The sequence below is a fragment of the Ursus maritimus genome, unplaced genomic scaffold (genome assembly GCF_017311325.1).
Source record: "Ursus maritimus isolate PB19 unplaced genomic scaffold, ASM1731132v1 scaffold_3, whole genome shotgun sequence".
NCBI classification, from domain to species: domain Eukaryota; kingdom Metazoa; phylum Chordata; class Mammalia; order Carnivora; family Ursidae; genus Ursus; species Ursus maritimus.
Genome location: NW_024425563.1, coordinates 49384340 through 49397063, shown reverse-complemented (window position 1 = coordinate 49397063; position 12724 = coordinate 49384340). Strand labels below are relative to the sequence as shown.

The following is a 12724-nucleotide window of genomic DNA, read 5'->3' as shown; positions in this document are numbered from 1 at the left end:
CTTTCCCACAGGCAGCCCACCCTTCGATTATATTGAGCTACTTGCAGTTTCTTTTTTTTTTTTTTTTAAAGATTTTATTTATTTATTTGACAGAGATAGAGACAGCCAGCGAGAGAGGGAACACAAGCAGGGGGAGTGGGAGAGGAAGAAGCAGGCTCATAGCGGAGGAGCCTGATGTGGGGCTCGATCCCATAACGCTGGGATCACGCCCTGAGCCGAAGGCAGACGCTTAACCGCTGTGCCACCCAGGCGCCCCGCTACTTGCAGTTTCTTGACTTAGCCTTTTTCTGGTCTCCATACCTTTCCCTCTGCCATTTCTTCATATCAAGTTTTATTCTTTTTGGTAAACCATATCTGTCGGTCAGAGTTCAGTAAGTAGCAGAAGCCATACCCATTATTTGAGCAGGACAAATTTAATATAAAGGATTATTAACTAGTAGAAGTTGGGTCACTACTAAAAGAGGGAGATTTAAACTTCTTGGAAGACAGTGTGCCTATCATAGCTACACACAGCCTTCCAATGGAGAAAAACTTGCCAGAGGTGTAGGTTGGCACTGTGCTCTAGAAGTGGTCTGGTCTTGTTGGAGGATGTGAGTTGGCCAGAACTGGCCTCTAGAAGTGGCCTGCCATTGCTGGGAGGGTATGGGCTGGATACAGCTACTGGTGGAGAGAGAATGGTCTGATGGCACAGCTGGGACTCTTCTATATGGCTGCTGGGCTCTGGTGATGAATAATAATAATAGAGGATCAGTACCTGAAACAGAAATGTCTGACACTGTTATCATTGCCTTGCAGGGTCATTCCAGTGCCCTCTATTGACGAAGCTTAAAATTCTGCCACCTGACAAAGGAGAAGGTTTTGCAGGATCCAAGTCTACTATCACAAAACGTGGGGCAAAGAAGAGTGAATTTAGAATGGAGAACCAATAAATTGATAATTTGCACACCTTAGTAATGACAATTTATTTAACACATATTATGTGCCAGGTGCTGTGATAGAATATGTGTGTGTGTGTGTGTGTGTGTGTGTGTGTAGGTGTACATAATTTTAAATCCCACAGCAGCCCTTTGAAGTAGATATTATTCTCATTTGACATATGTGAAATGATTCATGTTTGTCTGGACATCAAAGCTATGCTCTTCTCTGCTATCCTGATATTCCTTACTTCTCTGTGGAAGGTTAAATGCACCTTCATGTCTTCCCCCTTAGTGCTTGCCTCTGTATTATAACACTTATTTTGCAGTACTTACTGGTTTATATGTCCACCTCTCTCCGTAATATAGGAGTTCCTGAAAAGCAGGAATAGTGTTTTTCGATTCATTTTGGGTTCCCAGTGCACATCTTTAGTACCTAGTACCTAACAGGCACTTAAATGCTTATGAAAAGAATAACTGTTTGGGTGTTCCCTCCTTGAAACCAAGGCCAGTGGGCTAAATAATTCTGGAAACACCTAGGTAGGTGCCGAGTAAATCTCTTGAGTTGAGTTGAATATTTGCCATTGGATTAAGCCAGGTGGGTCTTGTTGAGTCTTGGGAATAGGGATAGCCTTTTTTGTTTTTATTTTATTTTATAGTTTGGCTTATTTTTTAATACTATAATGTGGTGGGAAACTGTCAATTTAAAATCTCTTTGATATGTTTTTGTGCCTAGGAAAGCTTTGATTCCTAAAAAACACTTGGCTCATCGTATAATGGTACAATTTTAGTTCATACTCATAGGTAGGTTCTGATGTTGGCCAGTCCATTAAATTTCCTTCAGGTTCACATTTTACCTCTGTCACTTTTTCAAGTAAGGAACTTTGGAATCATCCTTTGGGTTATGTTATTAATATTCAAAGAGTATTGAGTTTTGTTCTGGCAGGCAGTTAAGTTACCAGCATATATGAGGCTTGGTTTTAGGCTTTATTAGGGTAGGTCTTTCAACTTTGCCTCTGACTCTTTGCCCCTTTACAAAAGGGCCTTAACTGAATGGCCAGAGTGTTTACCAGAATCCCTTCACTCTCCCTAAGCCTGAACGCCAGTGTGTCCCCAGCACTGTTCAGTGTCCAAAATTTGTTCAGCTTTTGTGCTTCCAGCAACTTCTAGTCCTCCTGGATTTTGCTGTGTGTTTGAGACCATCCCTCACAGGTCAGAGTCTAAGATTCATGGGCTTTCAGGACTTGATAACCCCTGATTTTTCCTCTGCTTCCCCAGCTTATTGTCATTATTATTTGTTTTGTTTTTTTCTGTTCTTGTTTTGCTCTTTCAGTACATCTCTGTAATCACTTTTCTATATAAAATTCCCTCTGCTGAAATGCCTGGTTTGGTTTCTGTTTTCCTAACTATACATATTGTATCACACATAGGAAAGAAAAACTGTTGAATAAAGAAGAAACAGAATGAGATCTAAAGCACCATAGCATTTGTTTAAATTATACACAACTGATAAAGTGACATAATCAATATGGTTACATAGGCCATTCTTAACTTCATTCCCCCTATAAGAAGATCATCTAGCAACTATCCATAGACAAGACACCATTGTGAAAATCGCAGAACCCAGGAGTGAGGCTGAAGCACCTCCATGTCCACAGAGATTGAGAAGAACCTCATTAAGAGAGTAGGAGGAGTGGTTGCACTCTGATTTTATTGCCCCTCCATGCTTGGCTGCACTGAAGTCCCCTTAGGGCCTGTGGTTTTACCAGTGGAAAAAATTATAGAGCCCCAGGTGGACGTCCAGTCTCTGAGCAATGTGGGATGCTTCCTAGGAAGCCCACTTGGGTCCTCCCTCACAGAGATCGCTGGGAGACTCTGTGGGGCTCAACCACTGGGGATAAGATAGAGATGGAGAAGAGGGTAGGGCTTACAGCAACCAAAGCTCAGAACTTCGCAAGTCACATTCCTGCTTGCAGTGGTGCCTGAGTAGAGATCCTAGCCAGTGCCCCTGTCTGGACAGGGAACTTGGTTGGCAGTTCTGCTTGACTTGGGTCCCTAGCTAATAGGCTTTACTGGCTGTTGAGCCTGTTTTATGCCTCACCCCAGGCAGGGAAGCAAATTTGCATCCCCTCCCAATTCTTGAATATAGCTTCCAATCCTGCCTGATTAGGAAATCCAGGCAACCACAGAGTTCATGTACAGACAGAGAGCCAAGTCAGCAGTATTGCCCAACTATTAAGTATAGCTCTGGCCCTGCCCCACATAACCAGGGAGTGTGAACAGAGACCTTAGGAAGGCTTGGGAGTCAAGCCGACGTTACTGTGCAGCTGTGGAGCCCGGCCTACAGCCCAGCCCTATTGCTGAACCCAGACCATGGCTTTGCCTAACAGGGAACGCAGCCAGTGACCCTGCCAGACCTCAGTGTACACTATCTAGCCCAACCAAAGTGCAGGATAAAGCTGGAGGCCTCTCCTGACCAGAGAGCATTGCCAGCAGCCTACCTAATCATGAAGCATAGCCTGTAGTCTTGCCCAACTTCAGGGCCTGTGGTCTTGCCTGTTCATAGGAACCAGCCTGAGGCCTGTCCAACCATGAAGCTCTGCCTGCAGTCCCACCTGAGCACAGAGTCCAGTCAGCAGCAGCATCAGTTGAAGAGCACAGTCTGAGATCTAGTCTAACCAGGAGCAATTGCAGATCTCAGCCCATAGCCCTGCCCAGCTGTGCAGTTCAACCAGTGACGTCACCTATCATGGAATATAGCCTGTGACCTTGCTTCACCAGAGATGATTCCAGAGCCCAGCTAGTGGCCACCTCTGACTGTGAAGACAGCCAACAGCCCCACCCTGTGAGAGAGCCCACCCAGCAACCTTGCCTGACATGTAGCTCAGCTAGGAGGCCTACGCTGGAGCTCAGCCAGTGGCACCCTTCCCCTGCCAACCTCAGAGCATAAGCAGTAGCCTCCCTCAACTAGAGACCCTGGTAGCAAGCCCACCTGCTAACAGACTGTGCCAGCTGACCTATCCAGTCCAGCTGAGCTACCCAGTAAAGGTCTTTCTCTGTTGAAGTGAACCTATGAAGCATAGAAGAAGAGACTGTTTATTTAAATGCATAGCTACTAATGCAAGGAATCAAGGATCATGAAGAATCAGGGAAACAGGACCAAAGGAAACTAATAAAGGTTCAATAACTGACCCTAAAAAAATGGAGATCTATAAATTGTCTGATAAAGAATTCAGAATATTCCTCTGAAGGAATTCAGTGAACTATAAGAACACACAGACTGAAAGTTAAAATTAGGAAAACAATGCATGAAAAAAATGAGAAGTTCAACAAAGAAATAGAAACCATAAAAACCCCAAAAAGAAATCCTGGAACTAGGATACAATGACTGAACTGAAGAATTTAATAGAGAGCTTCATCAGCACACTTGACTAAGCAGAAGAAAGAATCAGTGAACTAAAGGTAGGGCATTTGAAATTATCCAGTCAGAGGAGCAAAAAGAAAAAATGAAAAAGAGTGAAGAAAGCCTATGGGACTTATGGGATACCATCAAGAAAAACAGTAAAATGGAAATCCCAGAAGGAAAAGGGAAAGAGAAAGGGAAAGAAGATCTCTTTATTTTATTTCTTTTAAAGATTTTATTTAAGAGAGGGAAGAGTGGGTGGGGGGAGGAGCAGAGGGAGAGGGACAAGCAGACTCTGTGCTGAGTGTGGAGCCCCATGTAGGGCTCGATCTGATGACCCTGAGATCATGACCTGAGCTGAAATCAAGAGTTGGATGCTCAACCAACTGAGCCACCCACACACCCCCAGAAAGTCTCTTTAAAGCAATAATTGCTGAAAACTTCCCAAACTTGGGGAGAGAAATGGACATCCAGATTCATGAAGCCTAAACAACCCCAAATAGGTTGAACCCATAAAGGGTTACACTAAGATATTATAATTAAATTGTCAAAATTTGAAACAAAGAATCTTGAAAGCAGGAAAAATGACTTGTCCCATACATGGGAGCCCCCATTAGACTATAAGCAGATTTCTGAACAGAAACTTTGTGGTTTAGGAGAGAGAGGTATGATATATTTAAAATATTGAAAGAAAAAAAATTGTCAACGTAAAATACTATACCTGGCAAAGCTGTGCTTTATAAAGGGAAGAGAAAGAAAGACTTCCTCTGAGAAACAAAAGCTGAGGGAGTTCATCACTACTAGACATGACTTACAAGAAATGCCAAAGGGCGTTCTTCAAGCTGAAATAAAAGGATGCTAATTAACATAATAAAAACAAGTGAATGTGTAAAAGTCACTGGTAACGGTAAACATATAGTCAAAGTCAGATTTTCTAATATTGTAATGGTGGTGCATAATTTACATACAGTTCTTATTTAAAAGTTCAAAAACAAACATATTAAAAATAGCCATAACTACAATACTGTGTTATTGGATCATCATCAATAACCTAAAATATAGTGGGGGAGAAATAAAAGTATAAAGTTTCTGCATGCTACCGAAGTTAAGTTGCTATTAGCTTAAAATAGGATATTATAAGTATAAGATATTTTGTGTAAGTCTCATGGCAACCAGAAAGTATACTACCACAAAAAGTCATCAAGTAATGAAGAGAGCAAGGGAAGAAGCAGGAATAAAAAATCTACAAAGCCTGTCAGAAAAAAATGAACAAAATGGAAATAGTAAGTCCTTACCTATCAATAATTGCTTTTAAAATAAATGGATTACATTCTTCAATCTAAAGACATAGAATGAATGGATAAAAAAAGATCCAGTGATACACTGCTCACAAGAGACTTACTTAACTCTAAGGACACACATGGACTGAGAGTGAAGGGCTGGAAAGAGATATTTCAAGAAAATGATTATCAAAAGACAGCAGGCATAGCTTTACTTAGACAAAATGGACTTTAAGCTAAAAATGGTCAAAAGAGAAGATCATTATAAAAATGATAAAGGTGTCAATCAAGAAGATAGAATAATTGTAAATATTAATGCAACCAACATCAGCCCCTAAATACATAAAGCAAATACTAACAGAACTAAAAGGAGAAATAAACAACAATGCAATAATAGCTGGGGACTTTAATAGCTCACTCTCAACAATGTATAGATCATCCAGACAGAGAATTAATAAGGAAACAGCGATTTGAACAACATCCATCCAACAGCGGCAGAATACACATTTTTCTTAAGTGCACATGGAACATTTTCTAGAATGGATCATATGTTAGGTCACAAAAGAAGTCTTTAAGAAGATTTGAATCATTGAGTATCTTTTCTGATCACAATAATATGAAACTACAAATAAATAATAGAAGGGAAATTGGAAAATTCATAAGTGGAAATTAAACAGAACACTTCTGAGCAATGAATGGGTCAAAGAAGAAATAAAAAAAGAAAAACAATATCTTGAGATAAATGAAAATGAAAACACAGCATACCAAAATGTAGGATATGCAGCAAAAGCAGTTCTAAGAGTTTATAATGATATATGCATGCATCAAGAAAAAAGAAAGACCTCAAATGAACCACCTAATTTCTCAAGCAATTAGAAAGAGAGCAAACTAAACCCAAAGTAATCAGGAGGATGGAAATAATAAACATTAGAGCAGAAACAAACTAAATAGAGAATATAAAAACAATAGAAAAGATTAACAAAACTAAGAATTGGTTCTTTGAAAAGATGAACAAAATTGACAAACCTTTAGCTAGACTAGCCAAGAAAAAAGAGAGAGGACCCAAGTTAACAAAACTATAAATGAAAAAAGGAGGCATAATAATTGATACCACAGAAATACAAAGGATCATAAGAAACTACAATGAATAATTGTACACCAACAAGGTGGACAACCTAGAAGAAATGGATAAATTCCTAGAAACATGCGACCTACCAAGACCGAGTCAGAAAGAAATATCTGAACAGATCAATAATGAGTAAGGAGATTGAATCAGTAATCGAAAACCTCATAACACAGAAAGGCCCAGGACCAGATGGTTTTACTGGTGAATTTTACAAAGCATTTACAGAAGAACTAACACCAATCCTTCTCAAACTCTTTGAAAAAAAATAGAAGAGGGGTAACACTCTCAAACTTATTTTATGCCAGCATTACCCTGCTACCAAAGCTTAATAAGGACACTACAAGAATGGGAAACTACAGGCCAATATCCCTGGTAGATATAGTTGCAAAAATTCTCAACAAAATACTACAAAACTAAGTTCCACAACACAATAAAAGTACATCAAGTGAGATTCATCTTAGGGGTGCAAGAATGGTTCAACAGATACTTAACAAATGTGATACATCACATTAATAGAATAAAAGATAAAAATCATATAATCTCAATAAATGCAGAAAAAGCATTTGATAAAATTCAACATTCATCCATAATAAAAATTCAACAACTTAGATCTAGAAGAAGTGTATCCCAATATAATAAAGGCCATATAAGACAAGCCCAGAACTAACATATTCAGTAATGGAAGGTTGAAAACTTCTTCTCTAAGATCAGGAAAAAGACAAGATTCCTACTCTCACTACTTCTATTCAGCATAGTGTTGAAGTCCTAGCCAGAGCAATCAGGCACAAAAAAGAAGAGGAATCCAAATCAGAAAGGAAGAAGTAAAATTATCTCTGTTTGTAGATGACATGATGTTATATGTAGAAAATGTTAAAGATTCTACTGAAGGGTTGTTAGAACTAATAAATGACTTTAGTAAAGTTACAGGAAGCAAAATCAACATACGAAACTATTTGCATTTCTCTACACTAACAAATTGTCTAAAAAGAAAGAAAGAAAACCATCACATTTACAATAGCATCAAAAACAATAAAATATGTAGGAATAAATTTAACCAACCAAGTGAAAGATTTGTACTGAAAATTATGAGACAATGATGAAAAATTGAAGAAGACACAAGTAAATGGAAAGCTAGCCATATTCACGGATTAGAATAACTAATATTGTTAAAATGTCCATACTACCAAATCCATCTATATATTCAGTGCAATCTCTATCAAAATTCCAGTGGCATTTTTTAAAGAAATAAAAAAAGCAATCCTAAAATTTGTGTGGAAGCACAAAAGAACCCTAGTAGCCATAGTGATTCTGAGAAGAAGAAAGCTAGAAGCATCACATATCCTGATTTCTAACTATATTACAAAACTATATAATCAGAACAGTATTGTATAGGCATAAAAACAGACACATTGACCAACAGAACAGAATTGAAAGCTCAGAATTAAACCCATGCATTTATGTCAGCTAATATTTGACAAAGAATAATCAATTGGGGAAAGATAGTCTCTTTAATAAATGGTGCTGGGAAAGCTAGATATTCACAAAGAATGAAACTGGACCTTATACTACTCACAAAAATGAACTTGATATGGATTAATGACTTAAGACCTGAAACCATAAAACTCCTAAAACATGGAAAAAGCTCCCTGATATTGGTCTTAGCAACAATTTTGTGGATATGGCATCAAAAGCACAAGCAACAAGAGCAAAAATAAATAAGTGGGACTACATTAAACTAAAAAGCTTCTTTCTGCACAGCAAAAGGAATGATCAAGAGAACAAAAAGGCATCCAATGGAATGGTAGAAAACATTTGCAAACTACATATCCAATACGGTGTTAATATCTTATATATAAGGAACTCATACAGCTCAATAGCAAAAAAACAAAAACAAAAGAAGAAACAATAAATCCCAAATAATCTGATTAAAATGGGCAAGGGGTCTGAATAGACATCTTTCCAAAGGAGACATTCAAATGGACAACTGGTACATGAAAAAGTGGTTGAGATCACTAATCATCAGGGAAGTGCAAATCAAAACCACAGTGAGAAATGACCTCACACCCATTAGAATGGCTATTATCAAAGAGACGAGATAACATGTGCTGGTGAGAATGGAGAAAAGGGAACCCTCATGCACTGCGAGGGGAGTGTAAACTGTGCAGCAGCTATGGAAAAAAGTATGGGGGTTCCTCAAAAAATTAAAAATAGAACTATATGATTCAGCATTTCCACTTTTGAGTATCTGTTCAAAGGCAATGAAATCACGATCTCAGAGAGATATCTAGACCCCCATGTTCATGCAGCAGTATTTACAATAGCCAAGACATGGAAACAACATACGTGTCCATTGATGAATAGATAAAATGTGGCACGTGTGTGTGTGTGGGGGGGGTGTGTGTAAAATGGAATTAGTAAAAAGAATTTTGAGCATTTTGGTCATACACATATGTCATACACATACACATACATTTTACCAATCTGTACTACAGTTGACTCTTGGACAGCACGGATTTAAACTGTGTGGGTCCACTTTTAACACAATTTGGTGGTAAAATATGCACATTGAAATGAGAGATTTTATATGCTTATATTTATTGCTTACCAGATTTATTCTTTTTCCATGACTTCATTTATTCTATAAATGTTAATTGAGCAACTACTGTGTGTTCAACACAGGGTATGCAAAGTTGACAATGTCTGATCCCTGAGCTCAGAAAACTCTGCAGTTTAGTAACCTGTTGAATTCCAAAGTGGGGTGAAGTGTTACTAAGATGGCACAAGGTGATCCAGTAGGGCATAGAAAAAATATTAGAACCTCTATATTTTTTATCCCAACATTTAAATTTTCTACTTTTACTTATATTTTATACTGGATTTTATTAATTCTGTTATACACATAAAGGAAGTGTATGGGGAAATAGCTTCTCATTTATTTTTCAAGGGAATGTAAATTGGTACCATAAAAATGGAAGGCAATATAATGGAATATATTGGAAGGCAATTTACAATATAAATGGAATTTTCCAACGTCTGTCAAAATTGTGACTGGATAACATTTTGACGTAGGAATTCCTTTTCTAGGAATTTTCCTTGCCCACATGCATACCCACAGGGCTCAAGCAGTACAGCATTGTAAGTAACAGGAAAAGATTTGATATAACCTAAATGCCCATCAACTAAGTTATATTACATACATGCAACACAATACCATGCAGCCATTAAAAAGAGTGATGAAAGTGATGATACTTTTTATTTATTGTCTTCAGACAGATATATCTGAGATATACCTGAAGGGAAGAAAAATCAAAATATAGAACAGTTGTAAGGTATCCTACTATTTGTTAGTAAATGAAATAAATTAATATATTTTCTAATAATTATATATAAATACATATATGTATACACACAACATTTCTTATATATGCTTAGAATATTTCTAGAAATTTGCACAAGAACCTGGCCATATTATATTGATTGACCTTGGGAAGGGGAACTAGTAACTGAACTCAGTGGAGGGACAGAGGTGGTTTACCGTATTCTCTTTTTGCACCTTTTGAGTTTTGAACCATATTGCCTATTTGCTGTAGATGAGGTTTTCTGGAAGCAGATGCTGAGAGGGAGTTTGGGGTTCAAGATGTTTGTTAAAGACCAACACCTGTGGAAGGGAGGAAAGGAAGCAGGACTGGGCAGAGGGAGAAAGGTGGTCCAGCCTGACAAAACCTTGACTGGTAACCCTCTGGGCACCTTTGGAGCACAAATGGCCTGACATTACTTTTCCTATCCCTACACTTCGTTGAGAATTTGGGTGGATATAAAGTCCCAACAGTGTGAAGGAAGAAAAGTTATTCTTAGATTAGTAAATCTTCAAACAATGTACCTTCCAGGAATCTCTGTCAATTTGTTTAAGTCAGTGATTCCCACCCCCCCACCCCCGCAACCTCATCCCTGTCTTTGAATTCAAAGGTAATTTTTAACTGATGCCAATGTATAGTCATGCTTGTTTGTTTAGAAATTTGACACCATATAGAAAAAATCCTAAACATGTTGAAAGTACTTGCTTCTGGGGAATAGAAATTGGGAGTGGATGAGGTTGGGCTTGACAGTAATTTTCATCCAGTTGGAACATTTTTATGGGTGAAAGGGGGGCACTATTAAAATTACAATAGGATAATAAGCCTAAATTAGAACTATCCCTGGAAAACTGGGATGCAGTCACCCTAATACAAATCCTGTAGAATTCTTTTGACTTCTTAAACTTTATACACCTATTTCTTTCTGAACATAAAATTAATCTTAAAAGAAGACTCATAAAGTTTGGAAGTCTTGGAATTAGTGTAACTTCACAGGCCGTGCAGAAGTGATGTCTGTGATTTCCATAGCTTATGTTAGATCAATAACTGGGCCGATTTAATTGTTAGAAGTTCCTTGCAAACTTGCCAGTTTGTAACTTCCACCAATAGGTAATAACACAGAAGCCTTTCTCTTCTCTGACTAGCCTTGATTTTAGAAGCATGTTGCTTTCATTAGTCTGAAAGTAGTGACACCTCCACGGTGTCCTACCCCTCAGCTTTTCTCTACCACTTTGCTGTGTTTATTAGTATTAGAGTGAACAGTGCTCATAGACCTGAAAAGTGGGAAGAACAGGTTTGCTTAGGGTAAGAAACAAGACTTCAGAAATGATTTAGTGTCTTGAGTAAGGTCATGCATAACCCTACAAGGTAAAAGCCTTACTGGTTTGATTGGCAAGTGAAAGGCTCATGCATCAGAGAAATCGCTGACTTCAGTGATGTATAGTCCCTGGCTCCATGCCTGCCCCATTCCTCTATCAGGAGGAGTGCCATTGCACTCTCGCCGTCCTATGATGTAGGACAGGGCCAAGATTGACAAAGAGAGAAGGTTGAGGGGGCGATTGTTAAAATGTCACCCACCCAGACTGAAATCCAAATGGCTTAATTTAACATGATGCATTTTAATTAATGAGAGTGAAAAAGTGGAGAGGTTGTGGTTTCTAATCAGACAGAGTAATGCTTTAATTACTGAAATGCAAATGGCTTAATTGGGAGGGAAACAAAAGTTAATTAGATCAAAAAGATATATTAAGAGGAGACTAAAAACATCTTGGCCGGAAGTAAATCTATAGTTGGTTTGGGGTAAAAGAAGGTACATACAGGAATTAAAGGGTCTTGGGTTGCCTCGGTGCCTCAGTCGGTTGAGCATCTGACTCTTGATTTCAGCTCAGGTCATGATCTCAGGGTTGTGGGATCAAGCACCCCCGTTGAGCTCTGGGCTCAGCTTGTACCTCTCCCTCTACTCCTTTCCTGGCTTCTCTCTCTCTCTCTCTCTCTAAAAATAAATAAAATCTTAAAAAAGAGAGAAAGGGTCTAATGTAAATATTTTAGTATTTGATCACTTTGTGACTTGAGTGACTATTTCAATTTTATAATAAATACAACCTTTGAATTTCATTGCAGATATTTTAACATAGAATCTTGCTGATTCTCAGTGGGTGCTATTTTGTTTTGTTTTAGTTTTTAAAGTACTCTGCTTTTCTGGATGCCTGGCTGGCTAAGTCAGAGGTGCTTGTGACTTTTGATCTCAGGGTCATGAGTTTGAGCCCCATGTGGGTAAAGAGATTACTTAAATAAATAAAACTTAAAAAAAGATAAAGTACTCCGCTTTTCCTTAAGGATGTACTAATTCTCTGATGCTAATCATCCTTAACTCATAGCTAGACTGAGGCTGCAAAAATGCTTACTTTTGCCTCCTAAAAACTGTTGCATTGAGGTGATTGTACATTAGTTTAAAATTTTTAAGTTGTTAACTGAGCCTTCCTTAAGTGTACAGCATACTGTACAGTATAAAACAAGAGGCTCTTAAAGGCTTTTTGTGGTGGTGGTGGTGATTGTTGTTTTTGGTGTAAGAATTTAAAATTGGTTAAGTTACAGGGGCGCCTGGGTGGCTTAGTCGGTTAAGTGTCTGCTTTCCCCTCAGGTCATGA

The 12724-nt window shown here is 38.3% G+C and overlaps 1 long non-coding RNA gene across 4 annotated transcripts in view; it reads left to right on the top strand.

Moving 5' to 3' along the window:
* LOC103658906 overlaps window positions 1-943 on the top strand; it is a 53945-nt gene extending 53002 nt beyond the window's left edge. For all 4 annotated transcript variants that reach the window (XR_567330.2, XR_567327.2, XR_567328.2 and 1 more), the window contains one exon: window positions 796-943. This is a non-coding gene — a long non-coding RNA (uncharacterized LOC103658906). The remainder of the gene's footprint in view (window positions 1-795) is intronic.
* Window positions 944-12724: the final 11781 nt, after the last annotated feature.